Consider the following 24934-nt stretch of genomic DNA (forward strand, 5'->3'; position numbering starts at 1 on the left):
ATTTCAACCATTTACATTGATAGAAGTTATTGATAGGTGTGCAAGCTGGGTGAGGGGAGGATCAATGACAAAACAATGGCTTCTGCTGGCACTTCTGTGTGGGAGAAAGCTGCTCCCCAGCCCTCACTCTGAAGCCAGACCATGTGGTTCCTCCCTGTATGTCCCTGACACTCTCCAAGCTCCTGCCCCAACACTGGAGCTCAGAGCAACTGAGTGTGCCGGTGAGTAAATCCCTGCACGGGCCCCTTAAGGGGAAACTGAGGCTGCAGCAAGCAACTGGGACCCTGGGCTGAGGAGCATCAGTGGGGCTGGGACCCCTTACTCATCATCGCTCCTGCCAAGGGGACCCCTGCAGCCCGCATACCCCCCATCGTCTCTTAAGTGCCACACGGTGGGTGTGGGGCCTGTGCCTTCCGCATCGCCAGCCCTCCTACCTGCGTTTCCTCGTGGCTTCTTCTGAGTGTCCTTCACTGTATAGGACTTGTGTTCAGCTGGTCTTCAGGCCGTTCCCAAGGGGTGTTGTTCTGCAGTTTAGGTGTAATTTTGAGGTGGTGCCGGGGGGTGTGGTGCGGGGGGTGAGCACAGCACTTACCTACTCTGCCGTCTTGATGAAAGGTTCTTCCCTGTAATCTATTTGTGAACAAAATCCCATCCTTTGACTGTTAGTTTTGTTGTGGAATTTGCTGGCTGCATCCCATGGTGTCATTTCCCATGTTTCTCTGTTGCTTGTGGTCCCTACAAACTGGTAGCTCCGGGAAGCTCTTCAAAGTGCACATGTCCAGAGCCCGCCCTAAAGTGTGTTCAGTGGGCCTGGTAGGGGTGCTGGGAGTCTCTCCTTTTCCTGAGCTCCCCGTGTGGGTCTGAGTCTGTGTGCCTCGTGTCTGGGCACTGCCAACCCGCCTGAGTGCCAGTAGCCAATGTCAGCCTTGGTCACAGCACGTATCAGACACAGACAGGAGGGTTCCCGTCTCCAGGGGTGGGCAGTGGGGTGGTCAGTGAGGGAAGATGCATTAGCTGTCTTTTGTAGGTTAACTGAGATTCCCATTGGGAACTTTTGGGGGGCCCCAGTGCGTGTGCCTCCGTCCTCTAACCCAGCTTAGGAAAAGTCCTTATGTGACCAGGACCTTCCCTGGCCTGAGGGTGTGTGTCGGGGGAGGAGCCACAACAGTCTCCCTGCAGTGGCCCCTGAGGACAAGTGTGCTGTCCACAGGCAGGGTGACTGCAGCCCCGCCCAAGGGCCACAAGCTGCTGACAGTGCCCCCCAAACCATGGCTCGTCCTTGTCTGCTGATATCGCCCCTCCCCCACGCCCCCCACTCCCCAGGCCTGCCTGTCGCCTTACCTGCAGAGACGCCCACTGCTACCAGCCAGCACCGCCCTGCCACGGCCCACGGCAGTCCGAGTGGCCTCTGCATCTTGTCCCTCACACCACGCCACCACCCTGTTCTAAGCCCACCCAGACCTCCCGGGCCACTTAGGACAAGATCCACACTCCTCTCCCTGGGTGACAGGGCCCATGTAGTCTCTGCTACCTCCCCCGTCAGGTCTTCACTCTCTCCCCTCTCCTGGCCTCACCTGGCTTTTCTGGGGGTCCTGGATCAGGCCGGCCGCATTGCTGCCTCAGGGTCTTTGCATTTGCCACCTGGCCCTCCAGGAATGCTCTTCCCCCCAGCTCCTCACGTGACCCATCACTCACGTCTGCACTGAACATGCACCTCCTCAGAGGAGCCTTCCCTGACCACCTCGTGTAACTAGACCCTCCCTAAGTCTCCCTATTCTGCTCCCGAGACACCCGCTGGGGGCTCCCCGAGTTACCACAGACGGCTTCAAGGAGTCTCGTAGTTTGTGTTGGTGGCCGCTGGCAATGACGCAGGGCAGGAGTCCATCTGGTAGACCGGGGGGGCCCTGCTAAGGCCCCCCTGCACTCTCTGCTGGACTCAGAGGGCAGGCTGGTGTTTCTTCTGCCCAAGCAGGAGGTGTCGAGGATGACCAGAGAAGCACAAGGCTTCCTGCCCGGCCGGCTTCAGCCCTGGGACGGCCAGCGGTGTCTCCCGTGGGAACCTCGGTGTGTGAGGCTCCCTGCCCAGGGCTGTCAAGGTGGAAGGAGCTGGCTGAGGAAGGCTCAGACGCAATGGCTCAGGTTGTGATGGCCAGCGGTGAGCACAGGGGTGACTGAGAAAAGGGACATTGGCTGTCCTGGGCCATGAAACTTTTGTCCCTTGTGCAGAGTGCCTCAGCCAGCAAGCTTGTGCGGGCTCAGATGTTTGCCCCGCGCTCCAGCCGCTGACGTTTGGCACTGGAGCAGCCGAGGGGTTCGTCCGACTCTCCCTCGGGATGGCGTCTCTTCATGGCCCGTCTGGCTGGCTTCTCCGCCACCCCATCTGCTAGGGGGAGCTTCTGGTGGCTCAGCTCCTTGTACCCGTGCTCCAGCCGCTGACGTTTGGGACTGGGGCAGCCGAGTTCTTCTTCCGAGTCTTCCTCGGGATGGTGTCTCTTCATGGCCCGTCTGGCTGGCTTCTCCGCCACCCCCTCGGCTGGGGGGAGCTTCTGGTGGCTCAGCTCCTTGTACCCGTGCTCCAGCCGCTGACGTTTCGGACTGGGGCAGCCGAGTTCTTCTTCCGAGTCTTCCTCGGGATGGCGTCTCTTGAGGGCTCGTCTGGCTGGCTTCTTTGCTGGGGTGGCCAAAGCAGGGTCCCCAAAGCATCGATATCCACCAACCAGGGAATATGTCTCTCCATGCCAGCCCACCTGGGTGTCTCCACTCATTAGGTAGGGGACATGGTAGCGACCAGGTGTAGAGCCATAGATGCGAGGCACACCTGTTGGAAAGAGATCAGAACTGACCCCTCACTTGTGCTGTATGTTGTCCTGCCGGGACGTCCCTTCTCCCGTGTCTCTCCCAGGCTCTTCCTGAAGCCTTCTCAGCTGCTTGGCACCCCAAGCACAGCCTCGGCACTTCACTTCACGTCCCTTAGAGAGGGGGTGCTGGGGGCCTAGGGCAGCAGCAGACCAGAATATCTCCCCCATTCCCAGAGAAAACAGAACCCGGAAATAATTGCAAACTGGGTGCCCCCTAATCTCTCCCACAACAGAGAAATAATTTCTTACAACCTGTCACTTTGAGGCTTTAAGGAAATAAAATCCTTCCAAGTTTTGGGAAAAAAATAATTTAATATAAATTTGTTTCAGAACCCCCTTCTGCCCTGGCAACTCCTCGCAGGCCCCATTGGTGCTGATTTTTCAGCCACACCGAACGCTAGTCCTCTGATAGTTTTATCGAGATGAGAAAAAGGCCACATGCTCGAACAGTTACCAGGAGGCTCAGAACCGCATTCTGGGTACCAAGTATGGGCTTCCATCAACCCAACAGCCTTCTGGGAGACCATTTCCTCAGCCCTCAGTCTCAGAATCACTTCATCACTCCCTTGGGTCTTTCGTTCTTCCCATGGGTCAAGCACCCCCATTCCCCCCAGTACTCAGCAGCTCAGTCTGGGACGTATCTGAGGGGGCCCCTGTGGATGTGTACATGACAGCACAGTGAAGGTGACTGGGTTTGAAAGAACCGTCCAAACTTCTTTTTCAAACTTCTTTATTTATCATGAGCCGATGAAAATGTACTTGACTTTGCTAAGAGGCCAACCAGTAAAGGGTTTGAATGGAAGTATCTTGTAGCCCAAAGAGGGGGGCTACATCAATAAGATGAGGACCTTTCTGAACACTTGCCCAGGTATGACCTTGTAGTTGTCCTCAGTGGTGAGCAGGACACTGTGGGTCTCTGATGGGGACCCAGGCCATTCACTGGCATTACTTAGAGTGAGGGTCGTTCTCAGGTATGATAGACAAGCCCCAGTGGGTGAGGTTGTGTGTACACCAATCCCTCCTGTACAGATGCCCAGCTTAGACCTACCTGCTGCGCTATTCACCCAGGGGACTGTGGTCAAGTTACGCTGAATGAAAATGATGCGGTCAATCGACATCGTCTCTGTCTCTGTCTCTGTCTCTGTCTCTCTCTCTCTCTCTCTCTCTCTGGAGCAACCAAACAGGTTGGTGTCCGTTAGAGAAATGATAGGAAAGGTTCTCACGTTTCCGTAGTTACCCTGGGATGCAGACCGTGAGGTCATCACTCCCCGGTGATGTCACTCATGGAATGTGTGGCTTGAGGCTCTCAGGGTTTCATGGAGAGCAGGCCACGGGCCCAGAGGCACCCTGCCTGTGCCCTGGTATCTGGCCCTCCCCACCCAAGCCCAGGTCAAGGAGCCACGCCCTGTGGCGCTTAGGTGTGGACGGGCACAGCCCTGGTGAGCACAGGAAGGGAGGAGAAGCTCCACTGTGAGACGGGCAGGAGAAGCAAGATTGGCCCATGACAGCTGGGTTTCCGGCCCTGACCCTCCGCATCCCACAGTCGGAGAGGCAGCGGTTTGCGTGGCCTGCGAGCTAAGGAAGGCTCCTTGGGGGTGGGCCTGAAGGACCTGTGACCGCTGGGCCCGTGGAGAAGAGAGGGAAGACATTTCAGTTGGGAAGAGTAAAAGCAAAGACAAGCTCTTCTTGACCTCTTCTGGTCTCACACGTCAATTCATAGGACCCTCACGTTTTTAGAAGCGACGACTCAAAGCAGCGAGAGGCTCAGCGGCCTCCCTGCGGTCTCACAGCTGGTGGAGAGGCATCTGCTGGATGCCAGGGCTCCACGTCAGGGCTCTGGGCCCATAGATGACAGGAACGTAAGGATGAGTTCATCATATTCAAAGTGACACTGGCAGAGATGTTCAAGTCACTCGAAGGCCAAGGGAGTGTCTCCTGAATGACTTCCCAGGGTGGGACTGGGGACCCATTTTTATTCTAAATGGACACCAAATTCATGACAAAATGACATAATACAAATGACAACCCAGTCAACACACTCGTCTTCCCCTCCCAAAGACAAACAGTGACGATGCTGCCACCATGAAAGGGGCAGACATGGGCGCAGAGGCAGCCCAGGGGAATCGGGAGCTGGAACTGATGGGAAGGCAGCAGCTCTCCTCACAGGAATGGCTTGACGAAGTCTCGCCTTCCTCGTAAATCCTTCCCCGTTTCATACTTGTTTGCACATCTTTCTGGTGGGGTGCCCATTGAACCGATTCTTCACCTCTGTTATCTGTAGTTTGAACATGTGTGATACAGGCTCCCACTTAACATTTGGTTTCATGTATTTGTTTGTTTTCAGGGAAATCAAATTGTTGCTCTGTGCAACCTGCCCTTTCTCCTGTCAATGTCACATCCGTCCCTACAGGTCCGCAATAGGGATATCATTGTATCTTTTCAGAAGTTTCTTTTGTGCAAATACATGTATAAGTGCATTTATGTAATGGGCAGGGCTCGAGCGGCGTGGGTCAGCCAAGGTGCTTAGGGAGCGAAATTCAAGCAGGTGCTCCCGGGAGGTGGTTTTCATCGCCCTTTCCAGCCCAGGCAGTGCTCTCCTTCTCAGCAGACAGTGAGTTCGGTGGTTAAGGGCAGAGTCTGGGACCCAATGGCCCGAGGAATCCCAATGCTGCCGCTTGTTGGATTTGTGAACTTGGGCAACTTCCCTTTTGTGCCTCGGTTTCAGCGTCTAGTAATAGAGTCTAATGATATCTTCCCTGTTGGCTTGTTACCAGTATATATGTGTAATTTAGAGAGACTGGGTAGTGTTTGTATATATGGAGACCATACATACCTAATGTGTGCTTATACGAATGTAGAGAACATATACACATGCGTGTCTATATATGTCTACAGCTATCTAAGGAATAGGGTTTGACAACGAGTAAAAGCTCAGGAAGTGCTCGTGTTACTGCTGCTGTTGTTACATCTGCCTGCCTCTTCCCTCTCTCTCTCCTTCCCCGTCCCTGCTGACTGACTGACTTTTTTCCCTCTCCAACCCACACGTGATAATTCCTGATAAGAAGTTGAGCATATTCTTGAAAAAATAAATGTCATGCTCCTTCACATTCCAACTTTGTCATATATTAAATTTTCATTTGGAACGAAAATCTGTTTTGGGGACTCTGTATTTGTTTCTGTCTAATGGATCTATTTGCTGATTCCTGTGCCAATAGAATATCGATTGGAATGTAGTAACTTGTTACTAGGTTCAGAGAGTTGGAAAAAGAAGTGCTCGTGTTCTTCTTCCAAGTTTCTCTGTGTTAACTCTCATCTACTTATTCTTCCAAATGAACTTTAAGGTAATTTTATCCATTTTCAGGGTGAAGCAAATTCTGTCAACAATTCAATTGAAATTACATTAACTTTATATAACTATGTGGGGGGATTAATTTTTATAATAAGTCTTCTCACCCATAGAAGACATTTTTCCCTTTATTTGGAAAACTCATTTTATACCTTTCAGACACATTTCTTTTATTCTCACCTGAGGACATTTTTTTCATTGGATTTGGAGAGGAAGGGGTGGAGGGAGAGAGACAGAGAGAGAGACAGAGAGAGAGAGAGAGAGAAAGAGAAAAACATCAATATGAGAGAGAAACATCAATTGGTCGTCTCTTTTAGGCTCCCTGACCAGGGATCGAACCTGCAAACTTTCGGTGTATGGGATCATGCCCCAGCCAAGACACCCAGGCCAGTGCTCCCATACATTTTAAGGTTTTCTTTGTAGAGATACCGTGCTTTCACCATTATACTTATTTTCTTGACTTCTGTACTGATAGATTTTATCACTCTCATGAACAGAGCATTTTAAAGTGATTTCTCTGTTAAGGCAGCATAAGGAAAAGCTATTAACTTTTAGATATGTACCAGAGGTTTTAGCTAGGACCTCCATGCGGTTTTGAGAAGAGGAGAGGAGATCCACGCAGTTTACAGGAAGGAGAAGACCTCCATGCAGCTTTGAGAAAGGAGAGAGGAGATCCACTCAGTTTGCAAGGAAGGGGGAGAACTCCATGAAGCTTGGAAAGAAAAGGGAGAACTCCATGCAGTTTACAAGGAGGCTGGAAACTCCACGTGGTTCTGCATTAAGAGCTGGAAGGCATGTCAACACAGGCAAAACCTCCCGGATCAGGATCCAATGATTGGGAGCTGCTGGAAAGAGGAAGGACATCTCTAAAATCAGAGAAGGAAAACTCTGACTCCAAAAAACCTCCGCTGCCTTGCGGCATACCTCTTCAGGGGAAAGGCTAAGGGAGTAAACCCCGACAGAAAATCCGGAGCCGGAGTCCCTAAGGCGGTTTGACATTGTAGTCAACACCGGCAACTCCTGCGGCGCACCTGAAGCCAAGCTGTATTGACTTCGTCTTTCCCTTGGACCCTTCAGCTGCGAAGAGAGGGGGGGTCTGCTGCATGGGCAACAGCAGACCCTCCATATCACCCTGCCCAGGCTCTGTAGCTTCAGCTTCACTGGAGAGGACACTCCAGCGTCATCGCAAGATGTCGACTCAACACGGGAGGAGACAGATACCGGTTATAAGCTCATCCGATTGGCGAAGGAAACGAGCGTCAGGGGTCTCCTCTGACGGTGGGAGAGGTCATCGCACCTCACTGGACAGCTACCGCCCGCCTCAAGCTGGGCAGCCCCAGCCAATTAGGTGCCGTCTCGCCATGGCTCGCCTGCCCCACTGGGTGCGTGGGGATCAGAGAGGCGCCTCTCGAAAAGTGGGCCACAAAACACCCGCACCAGTTAATTCCAAGCAAACAACAAGAAAGAAGCCTCCAGCTCTTCGTCTCGCTAGCTGGAACATCAGGACCATGTGCCCCGGACTTACTGCAGACCTTCCGTGGATCAATGGTGCCAGGAAAACCGCTGTCATCGATAGAGAACTGGCACGACTAAACATCGACATTGCGGCTCTACAGGAGACCCGGTTGGCCGACAACGGAACTATCAGAGAAACCAACTACACCTTCTACTGGCAAGGGAAGTCTCCGGACCAACCAAGACAGCACGGTGTTGGGTTCGCTGTGAAGAACACGCTTGTTAACTCCATAGAGCCACCCACAGGAGGCACAGAGAGATTACTTACCCTCCGATTGTCAACAACTTTCGGCCCAGTCAGCATTCTTAGCGCGTACGCCCCAACCCTCTGCGCCACCATCGAAGAGAAAGAACAGTTCTACCATGCACTGGACGAAGCGTTATCCAAGATCCCCAGAAGTAACGCTCTCTATCTCCTTGGAGACTTCAACGCAAGAGTAGGAGCCGACCACATGGCCTGGCCCACCTGCCTTGGAAACTTTGGGAGAGGAAAGATCAATGAGAATGGTCAGCGACTGCTTGAGCTTTCGTGTCGTGAAGGAGACTACGAGCCCAGTAATCTCCCTGCATTAAGAACAACCCCTGGTTCACAGCCAGAAAGGACCGGAACCTCGGTCCTACAGCCACATGGAATTACTAATTTGGCCAACAATCTCTAGAAAGGAACACAGCTGTGCTGCCACCGTGACTTCTGCCTGTGAATCCTGGGGGTGGGGGTGGGAGTGGGGGTGGGGGTGGGGGGCTGGTAGGGGTGGGACACACAGCCAGCCACGCTGTGCCCAGACTTCTGAGCCACAAAAACTGAGAGATAATAAACAGGTGCTGTTTCAGGCTGCTAAACTCGTGGTGGTTTGTTGTGGCAGCAATAGAAAACTAGTACAGTAAGTTAGAGTTTGAAAAACAAGACCTATGTGAGAAGGATGTTTGGGGGTAGCTGCTGTAAAAAGACAGTTACTGGGCTTCAGTCGTCGCATTTCTGAATGAGCGTTGCCTCGTGGAGCGCTCTCCGTTCCCGGTTTATCTGCTGGGAAGACTGGGAAACTTCTACGGAATCAGTGAATGCATCCTTCCCCTTGATCATCGTGGGGAGGGAGGGATATTAATGCGTTCTAATAGTCTAACTTTTTTTTTTTTTAAAGCAACTTTTTCATCATAGCACTTCCTCATCACAAATGTTATTGGATTACAGTTCATCTTCTACAGCTGATGTCCACCTTTTCAGGAAAGAAGTTTTGGCTTCTGGCCAAAATTGAGAAAGGGGACCATAGGAATATTCCTGAAGATCTTCTGGAATTACTATATTGGGGAATATCTTTATCAGCTCCCCTTTCCGTGTCCATCACCTCTGTTCGTTGCCAATAGTTTTCATTACTTCTTGGGTCTATAAGAAGAGAAAGAAATTTGCATGTTGTGGAAGGCTGGGCCATTTTCCTTTCCTTCACCAGCCCTCGGTGTGCGTGATTCCTGTCTGTCCTTTGATATGAGCATGAATTAGTTCATGCCTGGGCCTTTGGGGCAGCTCTTGAATGGTAATCCTGCACCTACCCTGTCTTCATCTTTTTAATAACATACATGCAAAATATTTTACAGATGCCTTTTTTTTCATCCATTAATACTGATTTCTGGTAGTATTATTTTTTAAACTTAATTCTTAAACTCTTAAGTTACAAAAGCAATATGTGCTCATTGTAATACTCAAATTGTATAATATAAAAAATGGAAATCTTTTCCTCCTCTTCTCCCCACTCCTTTCCTATTTCTAATCCTCTCTAATTAACAGAAATTAAAAATTATTTGAGTATCATCCTAAACATATGCAATGTTCATACACACATGTATATCCAGAAATTTTTGTGCGCTTACAAAACTGTCATATGATTATTTTAATAGCTTCTTTTTTTCCTCTGTAATGTGTAATGAAACATTTTTTGTATCTGTATATACAGCCCCATGTTTTATAATGACTACAGTGTTTCATTGGACAGATATACTATATTTATTTACATTTAGATGGTTTCCAATTACTCATTAACTCTAAAATGTTGCCATAAGCATCTAGGTTCATATATTTTTAAAAAATCCTTATCTGAGGATACTCGTATGTTTATTGATTTTTTTTTTTTTTAATCCTCACCCGAGGATATGTTTATTGATTTTAGAGGAGAAGAAGGGGGGTGAGGGAAGAAGAGAGAGAAAAAAACATTGATGTGAGAGACAAAACATTGATTGGTTGCCTCCCATCTGTGCCCCAACTGGGGATTGAACCCACAACCTACGTTTCTGCCCTGACCTGCAACCTCTTGGTGTACGGGACAATGCTCCAACCAGCTGAGCCCCCAGCCAGGATCATCTTTTTTTGTAGAGTCTTGTAAGTGGAGTTGCCAGGTAACAAGGTCTGTGTATTTAAAATAATGATGGTTGCTGGTAAACTTTCAGTAAAGTGAATCAATATGCAGTCCCTCCTATGATTGATTTAGTAGATTCTCTGAAGGTTACCTAAGAAACTCTTAAGGGTAGCTGATTCCAAGATGAGGACCTGGGTATAAGGGGCATAGGAGAAGGAAGGAGCCCTCATTTTCAGAACAGATCCATTTGTATCTTCTAAACTTTGTACCATGAAATGCAACAATGGCAACAACACTGTATTAGACTTCCTGTTTTCCCACTTTACAAATATGATATCTTACCAGATTTTAGTACATGAAACAACAGGTCCCATTTTGATTTATGTTTCTTTGATTATTTGAAAGGTTGCTTTAGCTTCATTATTTATTAAGGTATAATTCATTTTTAAAAATTTACAAATACATTCTTATTGCAAAAACAAATAACTCAAGTACCCAAGATAATGCCTAAGCCTGCCCATCTCTGCTCCCTCCTGGCACTACCACCCATTGCTTTTCTCTGCCAGAGCTGCCTGCCAGGATACCTGGCTGGGTGTAACCTCTGCATGTGATACGTTGTTTGTGTGTGTGTGTGTGTTTGTGTGTATTTCTTTTAACCCTTTGAGTGCCATGCATAATTGCTAAAATTTGTGTGAGAAATGCCAGGCTATTTTGCTGAGAAATGCAGACTTTATGAAAAATGTCTATAAAATCATTATTATTCATAATAACTTGCTGAAAATTTCATGACATATAGTAAATGCACTCTTGTTTTGTAAGCAGTGTTCTTTGATGCAATTTAGCAAAAAATTTATTGCATTAAAATGATTTTATTATAACAATTATTTTAGAAAAAATAAATTCTTTTCTTCAATATGGCTTTTGAATTGTAATACATGGCATAATAGAAAACCTATGATTATAATTTGAAAAAACACATAGCAACATGGATAACAAGCAAGAAATATGCCAAATATTGCAATAAATTTTTGAAAAACATTTAGTAAATAAAAATTATAGCAAAATTGATATGTCAGTATTTGAACAAGTGTAAAAATTTGAAATTTGGATCAACATGAGAAAAAGTTATATCAGTATATAACCTGAGGTACAAAAAAAAAAAAGAGAACAAAACATAAAATACGAATTATTCCTTTGGTATTTATATTTATGGCCATGGAACAAAGAGTCACTGGGAGCGACGCTGGCACTTTTGGGAAAATTTGTCAGCGTCATTCACAGCGATGTTGGCACTCAAAGAGTTAAACATAAAGGACTTAGGAAATATGCAAACCCCAAAGGGCTAGGCACTGGACAGGCTGGTTTTGAACAGTGGGTTTCTTTCCTTTTTTCCATGCATTTGCTGTGTGAGACATGGAAGGCTTTAACTTCGAACTTTTTATGTCCTTTCTTCTTTAAAACTTTAGATAAGGTATATAACCCACTGTGTATAAGAACAAAGAATGAGTGTACTTTTATCTCCACAATCATTTTTAAGGAAATTTGAAAGGAATTCAAGTGTGTAGTTTAAAAATAGTCTTTAACATTCACATGGCTCATTTCACAAAAATATAATCCTCTAACTTATTTCATTATGATTTACCAAGTCTCGTCATGTTTTCACGTTTTTTTTGGTGAAAGAAAATCTGTTCTTTTTTTTTTTTTTTTTTCCCCTGAGAGTTGAAGAGCAGGAGAGGAAGAAACACAGTAAATTTTTGCAGGACTGATTTTTCCCTTTTTTATTAATTATACTTGCTTTTACTTTCCTTTCAAAGTCATCTCCCAATTCTTCCATTTAGCCTTTGATGTGTGTCTGTCTTCTAATATTTTTAGACAGATGACACTTTCAAGTTCTTGCCAGAAAAATTCCAGAAAAATCCTTTTTATCTTGCCTTTGAGGTCTCCCCCCAACCTCCCTCCTCCAGATCTGCTCTTTGTTCCCATGACATCTCTTTCATTCTCCCAGGCCACAGCCCCTCACACTCTCCATCAAGGGCAGGTGCTGGCCTGTCTCCTTAGTGAGGCCCCACTAGCACCCTAGCACCTCTGTTTTCCTGTCTTCTGCCATGGCTGCCCTGTGACCTCCACCTCCAGGCTGTAGGGCACTGCCAGGCAAAATGATGAATCCCTTGTTTCCTCAGTAGGCTAATGCACAGTAATCATTTGATTATTCATCTTTGATGATTTCCTAATCTGTTTCCTTTGATCATCACTCTTTTTTCATTTTTTTAGTCTCGGTCTATAGCCCTCACTCTCTAAGGATGACATCATCGCCTTTTATTGAAAAGATCTAGGTCAGGAGCCACAGACTCAACTGCCAACGGGGGCTGCCGAAATTACTAAAATGAATGAGGTGATAGGTGGAGATGGTGATAAACTGAAGAGCACTAGCCATGTCTCAGGTGGGGACAGTAGTGATTGTTGTCCTGTGGACGCTTGGGCCCAATGTTGTCCAGTTTTCTGTTTTCTCTAGAAAAACCAAATATCTAGTTTTCTAGGTGAAATCTCTTCAAGTTTAGATCACAGTTTTTGAAACTCTATGCAGGCCAACAAAACAGAGCTGGCGGCTTGTCATTTTGATTCTCAAGCTTCATTTTAATTTTTCACTCTAACATACTTCTGTATTTGCATTTGCCTTCGTTTCTTGGGTCACTTGTCTCCTTTCTGTCTCAGGTGGTCAGCTGTTACCCCTCTACCACCTTTTATCTACATTAAAAACATTTAGGATATCCCCTTTCCTTTCTTTTCTTTCCTTTCTTCAGTGCTCTTGCCTATGTCCTTAATACCCCATCTTTTATTTCTTCTTTTACATTGAGTTTCTTAAAGAAGCGGTCTTCATTCATTGCCTTTACTTCTTCATTTATTCCTTTAATCTCTGCAATATGTCTTTTGTCTTTCTGACTCTTCTCGACTCCTTCATTTTTGGATCCTGTGATTTGTACTAACCTGAATGTGCTTCTCTGAACACTACTTCTCCATTTTCACTAGTTCACCTTGCTGCATCCTAAACATATTATTTCTCCAAGCTTTTCTTACTGGCCTCTCTTACTTTCTGGTTGGTTCTGGTGGCCCATTGAGTGTGTTATGTTGGTACAAGATTCAACATATTCAAATGGAATTCATTATCTTAACCTCTCTCCCAACCCCAGTTGTTTGAACTGACTTATATTTTTGTTAATGACACCACTATTTTTTTCAGATGTTTGGGCTCAAAACTTTGGAGCTGTCTTTGAGTTCTTTTTATCTCTTCTGTCATTTCAATCACCAAGTCGTATTTTCTCCACCCAAATTATAGCTGGTCTTTGTAGCTTCCTTTCTCTTTGACTTGATGCAGAGGCCTTTGACTTTTCAATTAGGGTACAAGTGGTCTCCCCTCCCCACCGTGCATCCACATTAATGTATGTTAAACAAAACTCTGACCACACCACTCACTGGCTCAGAAAACCTCAGAAACTCCCAATTACTTACCAAATCTATCCCAACCTCTTTACCATACTCATCCAGGGCCTGTGGGATGCAGCCACCCGTCTCACTGTCCCTTCACGCACTGTGCACTCCATCCAACCAGTACTGCTGCTGTTCCCTGAACACGCCCCTTCTTCAGCCCCATGCTTGTTTCCTCTGAAATTCTTTCTCCGTGCGTCTTCCAACTCGTCCTTTGCTCTTAAAATCCCATACAGTGTTCAAACTTTCATCTTACCTATTACCTCTCTAAGTAGCCCCCAATAATTACCCTTAACTGTAAGTTATTTTTCCCACCTGATTTTTTCTAGCATTTCATTTGTGCCTCTCATGTTCTGTATGTTACGTTATGGATTATATTAGTATATCTCTCTTCTGTTCTGATGGATTGTTAGCTTTTTTCCTGAGACTGTGCTTTATTATTAATTTTTACCCCCTACAGCATGTAGCCCATATGAATACATATTTTAAATAAGAACTTTTATTAATAATTAAAATGTAAGACCACTGAATTCCTCCCAAGCAGATTAGAATTCATGAAGTTTCTAGTGCTAAGGGCCATGCTTGCAACATGGTAGGCTCTTAGTCAAGGGAAAAAATAAATTCTCTGTCCCTCTCTTGAATGCTTCGTAAACAGCCCAGAAGATTAGTTCCGTGAGTGTTTAAGGACAGCTGATTCTGCCTGCTGTTTGCAAAATTTGAAAGATGTATTATCACACAGCAGGGGTAGTTTTGTTCAGAAATACCATTATAAACAAACTGGCAACAACTCAAGTAAGGCAAAGTCTTTAGGGTAAAACTCAATTGAGTAGTTACTTAGCAGGGGTGGGGGAGAGAGACGTGGCACCCCAAAGTTGAGCTTTAGTTTTGAGTTGAACATTTTCATTTGTAGTTAGAGATAACAATGGTTAAAAAAGGATAATAAGGGCAACTTTTTTTTTTGAAAGCTTACTGTATGCCAAGCTTCTCTTCTGAATTATCACTGAATCCTCACACAATAGGTATAAAGTGTGTCGTTGCCATTTTATGTATAAGAACCCTGAAGCACGGAGAAGTGAAGGAAGCCTGTTGAAGGCCACACAGCTGGAGAGGGGTGGAGCTAGCATTCACTGTGAACGGCTTGCTCTGATCTGCCCTACCCTCTCTGTAATGTCAGAGGGAAATGGGAAAGGAAGGGAAGGCTCAGTCGGGAACATTAGTTTCCTGGTCTCGTTCCTTTGATTGGTTTATTTTTAAATGTAATCTTAATTGTATTTTTTCCATTACCATTCAGTCCCCTTACACCTCCTTCCCCCCAGCAATCACCACACTGTTGTCCACGTCCATGAATCCTTTTTCTTTTTTGCTCACCCCCTCCTTCCCTAACCGCTCCCACCCTGCAGCTGTCGTTGGTTCCTTTGATTTAAATAGTACTACTTTATAAGCCCAAGGTTCAACTTCTGTTTTTGCCCCAAAGATAGTTTTATGGAATCCTTGAAAATTGTCCCTATTTCTTTCCCTTATTACTTAATGTCAGCGGAATAGAGGAGCATGTTGCTTTTGTTCAGTGTTCCATGGGATGTCTATATCTATATAATCTATCCATCCACACGGGGCAGGAGAATAATTAACCAACCTGAATTTTGAAGGTGAGCTGATGCACGTTAAATTGTACTTAGGAATATAGTCAGTCTGTGGGATACTCCCCAGGACAAACAACCCAGTGTCTTTAAATAACTTGCAAGGAGAAAGAAAAGAGATGTAGGGCAGAACCTATAGATTAAAGGATTCTTAACAGACCTTCCAACTGACCACAATGGTGGACCCTGATGAGAACAAACAAATGATTTTTGAAAATAGGACTTTCAAAATGATGGAGCTCATAATGAGCCAACCCACTTTCCACAGCAAGGTGACCTCACTAAGGTATGTTGGTTCTCAGAGTTCTCCTGGCATGAGAGTGTTATATATACCAGTGGGTTTTTATTCAAATAATCACTCTTATACATTTCACATTAGTTCAGAATGCTCTTTCAGAATGCTTATGGGATTGAAGGGGTTTGACTTCATGTTTTTTTGGATATTTGTAATAACGTGTTAGTTAATGATAAAGGTGGAAGGACTTGATTCTATAGGATTTCTTGGCTACACAGACTAGAATTTTAGGGGTAGTACTCTTGTTTGTCCTACATGTTCAAGAATGGTAGGACATACTTCCAAACATTTATAGAAGTTTTCTCTGAAGACATGACTGACTATACAGTCAGTAATCTCTGATTTCTACTAAATTACCCTTATGCTTCAAGAGGTGTGCAACTAATGGGAAGATCTCTTCTAAAGTTCTTGCCCAAAGTCTATTTAAATCCCACTGTTTAAATATAGCATTTGGAAAATTTTACGTTAATGGTCCATAATATATTTTATGTTTTAATAGGTTATTACATAAAATCTTCACTATAGGTCATGATTTTTGTCATAAAAAAATAGAGTTTAAAGTATTAGTCACACACACAAAAAGGTGTGCTAGGAAGGTGAGCCATGTTTATTTCCTCATCCCCAGGCCCAAAATACTGCCCCACACCACATGCAACTGTGCATATGTTTATTTATATATATATATATAATATTATGGCAGACTTTAATAATTTCATTCAATTCAGTCAAAACTTAAAAAACTTACTTTTGAATTCCAAAATTGCTTAGCATCTTTGAATTAGAACCTTTTTTGTGGGAAATAAAAAATAACAAATTGCCAGTACAAAGTTATGCATGAAAACTTTAAAATTAAGAAAAAAAAGGCAAGGCATTACTAAACACTACAAATATTGTGAAGTAACATGCTAACTTAAAAATATGTGGGCCTTATCTGATGTAACATGTCAGTAGACATCGCAAATACTAAAATTTTGGAATCTTGAGGGAAATTTGCCTATAATCAATTTGATTGTGGAATGAAAAATAAATTCACTAAGAACTACAGGACATCAGAGATGATCACATTATTCAGTTCAGCTGGTATTTACAACACAGTGCTTGGTATTGTGGGAACACACAAAAAACTGGACACAAATCCCTTTTAAAGTGTAAGAGATGAAGTCCAAGCCCTTTGTTCATCCTCAGATTTGCAGATATACTGTACCATGTAATTTATTCAGCTCTTTAATGCCTCTTTATTCTTTTGGCTAAGAGCCATCACATTCTTGCATCTGTTTAACTTCATCTTTCCTTCTATCACTAGCCCTAGCCAATTGGCTTTTTTCCTGACCATTGGACAAAGAGGGAAGTTTTAAGTCAGTTCGTCTGAGTTAATGGACCAGGCAGAAAACAAAGCTATGTTGGAATCCAGGTGTTTATGGTTGGCTGGGTATTGTGTAACTAGTCAACAGCCCAACCTCATAATTTAAATTTGCTTCTTAGCTAAACTAGCACTACTTGTCAAAGCCCCGAACCTAAAATTTGACAGTGTAAAGGGTCTATTTGAAAGAATCTATTCTTTGATAACAAAGTCTTATTGAGGAGGCCAAACATACTTGTAGACTATTTAAACAGTGAAAATCCATATGTGATTAAATGCCCCAATGAATGAATGGGTTGAATTACTAAGCGCTGTTGGCAGTGAGAGAAGGGGAAGACCATGTAGGGGCGCGGTAGGAAAGGCTTTGTTATTTGAACGAGACATGGAAACTGGCTACAAATACAGTTTTCAGCCTGGTAGGCAGAGCCTAACTAATAATTTGGTTGTAACTCCCGCAATTCCTATTTCTAGTCAAAGGGAGCCAGGATTTTGGACCCAGGTCTGTTGGCTTTTGAAGTTTCTTATATAAACTTTTTCCTCTCTGGTTACCCTACAGTTTTGTAAACTTAAGCTCTCTCTTTCCCCGCTTTTAAAAGTCCAACTCAGTGATGACTTCCCTCTAAAGTCTTTTTAGATCCCCTACTCAAAGTCCTGCACTACTTTGAATCTTTACTGTGAAAGCTTTAGTGTAGTCTTTTGTGTACCCGTTTCCCTGCTGGACTGTGAGAATCCAGTCCTCCCAGAAAATACAAATTGTACCCCACAATAATTAGCACAGCGATGTGGCCACCTCACCAGATGTGTGGTTGGTAGTAAAAGGGAAAATAGGGGAGTACAGAATAAGTCTGTTCTGAGAGGCAAGAGCAGATATCATGGGCTGAAGAACAAACAGGCCATCCTTGTTACACGAAAGACTAAAAACAGAAGGAGGTAAGACTGGAAAAGTAGGTAAGGGGTAGGATGAGGAGGGTCTTAAACGTTAAGCTCAAGGACTTGGACTTTACGCTGTAGACACTGAAAGCCAATTAAAGACTAGCCTGATTGAAAAAAATGGTTAAAACCATCTCTATCTAAACGTGAAATTGGTGGTGACAAATCTAGCAGTGTATTTTCCCCTTATTTTATTTGGATCCTATACACCTATCTTTTAGTCCAAAAGAACACCAGGTCATATTCAGGTGACACATTTCCTCCAAACATCCTGAAGAACATCAGGAAGTGGGGATGATTCAGCACTCAGACATCTTCCTGAGCCGTGTGACATTTGCTATCTGGATAGAGCTCTTCGTGCCAAGCTGTGAAAAGTCTTTCTGTAACTTCTGTTGGTGTTTGCTCAGCCTTTTCCCAGATGGAAACTAGGCAGAGGATAAGACTAGATGGGAACCGGTTTGGAAGATTTAAGGTCCTTCTAGTAAACTTGTATCCTGAAAGCTTTCTGATGGGCAGAGCTGCCCAGAGAGGCATTACTCACCAAGGGAAGATAGACATTGGTCAGGTAGTTTGATTTTTTAAATTACTTGTGGTAAAAAATAAAGTGTTGTGGGCTTTTATATTCCCAATACTTCAAGGTTAGCTCTACTATTAGAATTCTGAAGGGTCTTAAAAATCTATGGAAGTCCATTTACAGTCTTATTTTAGTTTTTTTTTATTTTTAATTTTTAAAGATTTCATTTATTTTATTTTTGGAGAGAGAGGAAGGGAGGGAGAAGGAGAGGGAGAGAAACATCTATCTGAGAGACGAACATTGATTAGTTGCCCCTCTCACACTCCTTGACCAGGGACTGAACCTGCAACCCGAGCATGTGCCCTGACTGGGAATCGAACAGGCAACCGTTTGCTTTGTGGGATGACACCTAACCAACTAAGCTACCTGGGTCAGGGCTTATTTTAGGTATCTTACGTTAATCCTTTCAGAGGTGTCCTTTACTGTCTTTAACATTTTTAACTAGCACACCTTTTAAGATTTATTATCTGTACTTTTATAAAATTAAAATTATTATCAGTATAGCACAGAGATGAATATTACCAGCTCTGGACCCAGGTTGCCTGGGTTCTGATCCTGATTTTTTTCACTTAATGTGGCCTTGGTCAAGTTATTTAACCCCTCTGCCTCAGTTTCCTGATCTGTAAGCTGGGGATAATCATTTACTTTCCTCACAGGGTTTCAGCCAGAATTGAATGAATGACTTCGTTGCTAATTTACTAAAAGTAAAGCCCTTAGATTAGTGCCTGGTACATAAGTTCCCAGTAAATATTATCTATTATTGTATTATAAATGAGAAAATTAAAGTAGTCAAAGATTAAATGACTTAAGTGGTTATCTAGCAAGATGACTAAGCCAGGATTAGTGTTTCTTATTTCAAGATTTAGTTCACTCATTAGCTGTTTCCTAGACCAGAGATCAGCAAACTTTTTTCTTAAAGGGTCAGATAATAAATATTTTATACTTTTGGAGTCCTACAGTCTCTGTTGCAGCTGTTGAACCCTGTCATTGCAAAAGCAGCTGTAGACAATATGTAAGTGAATGGGCATGGCTGTGTTCCAATAAAACTTTATTTATAAAAACAGGTGTCAGGCCATATTTGCCCTGTGTTCAGACTCCTGCTTTAGATGCTTCTGTCATACCTGCCAGAAACATTGGATTTTGGTTTAGTTTTAAGTTATGAAATCTGGCATTAGTATTGTAGACAGTAACTTCACTTTCTAATGGTTATGTCTAACGTATTACTCTCAGTGAGGATGGTCATGCTTTAGAATATCAAAGGGATTTACAAAATAAGGAATAGTAGTAAGTGTGTTTTCCATCGCAAAGGGATATACAGAAGTCATTTCTGTAATTGTTTGGAGGATTTTGTTGGAATTTGCCATCTGAGGTTTGGGCAAGATGTTAAGGGTTTGTTTTATTAATTGAACACAAATACAGACTGGCTTTTGTTTTTGTTTTTGAAAACTCCGTATAGGAAAAGATTGTGAGTCAAATAAAAAGCTATGTGTAATTCTCTTTGTCATTACACTATGGGTTTTTCTGCGAAGAATGTTGTTTGCATGGGTTTGGATTTTTTTTATGGCTTATTTTTCAGTTTAATAATGTGTTCTTGTTTTTATATTAAACTTGTCAGTGAGTCTTTTTGTGACTGGCTGGTGTGTCGGTTGCTTCGTATTTACATCTTACGTCTGTTGCTGAGGAAATGACTAAAGTCTCTTGCATTTGATCAAAACTGTATAACAAAGGACATCTTTGACTTACTTAAACATGGCTTACGATGGAAAGTCAAAAAATCTAGTGGCTTATGTTTATAAATGTTTTTATGTATTCAGTCCTGGTTGGGTCAAATAATCGGAGCTTTGTGCTGGAAGAGGGGTGGATATACCAGTGCCTCTTAGTGAAATGAATTCCTCTGGAGCAAATTCAGGCAATACTTTCTTAGAATACTCTTCTAAAAAAATTGTTTTCCAATTTCCCATGTTGTTCTGAATTGGGTCCTACAGAACATAGATATATATTATTTTCTCCTTTGTAAAGGTGCCATTGACTTTCCTCATTCCCAAGAGGCCTGGATGTATGTGAAGGATCTCAACCTTGCACATGTAATTTCTAGCAAGGAGGCTCACGGGGATTGGGGCAGGGTCTGGGGAAGGGACCCACTGTGTCTTGCTCCCTACTGGGGCCCCTAGCTCCCCACCTTGGGAATGTCCACAGGCTCTCCCACCTTATTCTCATCCCCTCACTGTTGTTTCAGTCCTCATGGAAGCAACCCACCTTCTGCTGTTGGCCCCAGAGCAGGAGACAAAGGCACTGGGTAGGAAGGAAGAGAAGGCTTGGCTCCTGCCTGCTTGGACCCAGGCTGACCTGTGTTCTGGGACCCAACCTGGAATGCACGTTTTCCCATAAAGGCTCTGTTAGGGATGGTGGTTGGATTTTGGTGTGATTACTCTGCTAGATCACCTGTGGATCACTGTGCTAGAACTCATTGGGATTTTTCTGCACTTGCCTTAATGTAATCACCATTTAGTTTCAACCCTTATATTAGCAGCTCAAATAACCTCTTCTCTAAGCAAGTTTTGGATCAAATTATAAAAGAGATGAATAAAGGTGAAGTTGCTCTGCCCACTGCCACACATCTGCTCGCTCCTACCTCCGTTCTCAGAAGCTCCTATGGGACAGGGTGTCTAGACACTCACTTTGAAAACTGATGATTAATAGAACTTTACTTCTGGAGCACAAGCTAATCTTAAAATCAGGCTTGCCTGTGTATGCATCATAAATTGCTTAAAATTTAACTAGATTGGTGTGTATACAGGGATGGGTAAAAGTAAGTTTATGGTTGTGAGTACACAAAACAGAGTTCATTCTTATATTATTTATTAGTTATTGTATTATTTATTTATATTGCAACTATACACCTACTTTTGCTCACCCCTGTATATAGGTTATATATGAAGCCAGCTTTAGGGGCGGCTGAATGGACAGATGTGAGACTAAGTTGAGAAATTCCTTCAAGACAATCGCTATCCTCCAGTCATGCCTGAAATTCCACTGTCAGTAATTCGTTTTATTTTGGTGTTAAGCACCTGCTTTCTGAAGCTTTTTTTTTTTTTTTTAAATGAAAATGTCCTCAGGAAGGCTATCCATCAAGTTGTTGGAACTTTGGAGCCGATACCATTTTTTCCCCACTTAATTAAACATCTGGAGTCCCCAACTCCTCAAAGGTGCAGATAGAAGAAGGCAGATGCTACACTCCTACTTCATACTTTTGTCTGGGACTGGCCCCTGACTAGATATATGTTTAAAAAGCACATATGAGGTAGTATTTCTAGTATTTAACTTGGAGATACTTTGCTTTCTCATTTAGATGGAGGTAGTTCTGAGATATTTGAAGAGTGTGTGCCTCAGAAGGACCTTGCAGTTTCTAAATATCCCTTTACTACCAAAATATATTTTATGACTGTGATGGTGGGAATCTACATGTCCATGTAGATACTATTGGGACTTTTATTCTAAGTGTATGTATTTAAAAGAGATAAAGGAATCAATCAAAAACACAAGTCTAAAAAACTGTATTATAGTTCTACATATTGCCTACATATTATTTTTTTTAAATGTTTTTATTTTTTCTATTTACATATTCTTGTTGGACAAGAAAATAATAAGCTTATTCATTTTAAAAATCGTAACTAAATAAACTTGTTTATTTATTCAACAAACATTCATAGAATAACAAACATGTATCAGGTACTTTGGGCTATAAAAATTAATGATGGTGGTTTCCGCAGAAACTCAGGCTCCAAGGGATATTGAGGTTGTCCAGTCACTTGAGGAAGTGAGGAAGAGTGAGAGGGAGGGAGGGCTGGGTGAGGAGAAAGAAGGAAGAGTGAGGATGGGGAGGAAGAAGTGACAGGGAGATTCAGTGGAAGGAAGTTAACCAGTTAAACCTATTGGTCCTTGACACATTTTTTAAAAAAATTAATTACACGTGTTTTCTAGTTTGATGTTCTTTGTGTATACAACAACTTACCATCTACAGATTGTACTTTTTTCCGGTGTGCTATGACTTGACATAGTTTTAATTTACCTTTCCTAAATTTGTTTCTTTTCAGCATTAAAGAACTTTATGGATCAGTTTGCTAATAAGTACATGCAAGATTTGAAGAGCTGAAGAAAAATATCAGTATTAAACCTGTCTTTTTAATGTAAGTAAACTCGCTCTTCACCATTGTTCATTTCTGACATCTTTAAAGCCTGCAATTACCTTTCTGTATAATTGGTGTGTAAATTTTTTTCCCAGTAGTAAAGTCAGTCTACTCATTATGTCTATGAGGATTTATGACCCACCCCCCTCTTTAAAATTTTAATTCTAAAACCAATGTGACTAACACAGATGGCTGTAGAATTCAGGCATGTTGTGGCAGTCAATGAGCAAATCATATTTTGACACAGAAGGAAAACACAGACCTGGTTGCATGTAAAAAGCACCGCTGTCCCTTCAAATCCTCTATTGCTCTTTATTCAGACCATTTCAGTGCCCCGCCTAAGCCAGTGAGAATCGTTAGTTCACCCATTAACGACCCTGTAGAAAAATGTGTTTTCATATAAGTTTATTAACACCTTTTCTCCCTGTTTCTCTTGCTCAGTAATAATAATAATAATAATAATAATTTTTTTGAGCATGTTCTAAGTGACAAGCACTTGACTAATTCAGTTTAATTTTCCTTCAACGACTATTTTTTCTGAGTGCTTGCCATATTGCTGGGTGCTGACACTGTGACCTTATGTTATCCTCCTGCCGACCTTGCACAGTAGGAGTTAATAATTCAGGGCTCTAGATAAGAATACTGAGATTCAGGAGAGGTAAGGTGCGTGCTGATTGGTGGTCACACAGCTAGTAAGAGGCAGAACATAGGGTGTGAGCACATGCTGTCTGACTTTCTGATTTGCTGTATCTTAAACAGTGTTTGAAGCTTTTTCTGGCACATCAGTCGGTAGGAGACTTGAAATTTCTAGGCTGTGTTCTTAGGAAGAATGTGATCCTAGTCCTTTGAAATCTGGGCTGTAGTCACAACAAGGAATGAAATTTGAGAAACATCCTCCCACATTTGAGACATAGCTTTGGTACCTGGATAGGGAGTTAAGAGATCTAATGTTCAGTCCCAGCTTTTCCTTGAATTTCCTGTGTCCTTGAGATGTTTAATTAACCTCCATGGGAAACAGTTACATACTCTTCTGTCAACCAAGGAGAGCAGACCAGATGTTCTCCAGAGTCTCTTTCGGTGAACTTTTTATTGAAGTATCTGATACACAGAGGAAAGAGCACAGATCGTTATTGGAATAACTGTGACAAAGCGGATAGACACACCTGTGTAACAGCACCCAGAGTGGCAGAAAATTGCCAGCATCCAGAACCCTCCTCTCCTAATGCCCCCAGGAGTAACCTGCTTCCTCATTTTGAATGCCACACTGATAGATTAGTTCTGCTGTTTTTAAAGCTTATGTAAATAAAATCATACAGTATATATTCTTTTGTGTCTAGCTGAATTTCCTCATTATGTTTGTGGACCTCGTCTAGGATATTACATATAGTTTAGTTTTTTTTCATTTTCCTTGCTATTATATTATTCAGGTATCCACCTCTTTTACAGTTGCTGGATATTTAGGTAGTTTTCCAGTTTGGATGTATTACAAATAGTGCTCCATTGAATATTTTTTGGCATATCTTTTGGTGATGATTATAATTTGTTTGTTCAGGGACCTGTCAGAAACTTAGATTGTGTAGCTCTGGGGAGTGATGCTGAGGTCAACATCTGTGAAAGCAGACAGGTTGATTTTATGGAGCCAGGTGATTTGTCTGCTTCAATGGGATGTTCTAAGTGGGCTCGGAAGAGAGGAAGATGTTTTCATAGACCACTTTGGGCATTTGGCCAGGTGGAAGCCTTCACTGATATGCATGTGATATGGTAAGGCTTGCTCCCCTGGCAGAGAAGAGCGCTGGATTCAAGAAGGGACTATAGAGAGGAAGTGAAGATAGACCCAGAAGAAAGAGGTGTCTGGTCTCCCTTAGAAATGAGTCAGAGCAAGAGCCTGGAAAAGTGACAACCCAGAGGAAAAATCAATTTGTAAGACCTGAAGAGTCTAAGAAAATGAATAGAGAAATAATAAACAATCCAAGCAGTCAGGCTGGATCTCAGAAAGAGCTCTCAAGGCATTTTCTAAACAAACTTGTTAAGTTTAACTTTTGTTTTAAGGGAGCTTTGTAAAACCAGTACCTAAAGGATGAATCCTGAAACCAAGAAGGAACTTAATAAAATTGCTAAGCTAGGACGGAATGTGTTTTTTTACACAAATATGGGATATGAGCCTGTGTGCTTTGCTAGGACACTGTTCTGCTTTCAGATCGTTGCTGCACTGTCACCGTCTCCCGTGATCCCTCTGGGTCAGCTTCAGATTTTAATATGCCCACGTTACAGGTCTGCTGTGACAGTTTACTGCAATTCTGTTAGCTGTGGCAGTAGCACTAAAAATGGCCGTTATTCGTATTATTTGTCTTATCTTACTACTGTTAAAACCTGTTTAGCTCTGTATCTGATGCTTTAAAGGAAT

At 43.2% G+C, this 24934-nt stretch overlaps 2 protein-coding genes across 2 annotated transcripts in view; one reads left to right on the forward strand and one right to left on the reverse strand.

Annotated features, from left to right (window-relative positions):
• CUNH12orf71 (chromosome unknown C12orf71 homolog) overlaps window positions 1-24934 on the reverse strand; it is a 93158-nt gene that overhangs the window by 52987 nt on the left and 15237 nt on the right. The gene's annotated exons all lie outside the window — the stretch shown is intronic.
• The window catches only part of PPFIBP1 (PPFIB scaffold protein 1), a 180641-nt gene that overhangs the window by 52887 nt on the left and 102820 nt on the right, over window positions 1-24934 (forward strand). The window contains exon 2 of the mRNA XM_090272961.1: window positions 22438-22530. The gene's annotated coding sequence lies outside the window, so the exon portion shown is untranslated. The remainder of the gene's footprint in view (window positions 1-22437; window positions 22531-24934) is intronic.

The sequence above is a fragment of the Furipterus horrens genome, unplaced genomic scaffold, assembly GCF_987537825.1.
Source record: "Furipterus horrens unplaced genomic scaffold, mFurHor1.1.pri manual_scaffold_4, whole genome shotgun sequence".
Taxonomy (NCBI): Eukaryota; Metazoa; Chordata; class Mammalia; order Chiroptera; family Furipteridae; genus Furipterus; species Furipterus horrens.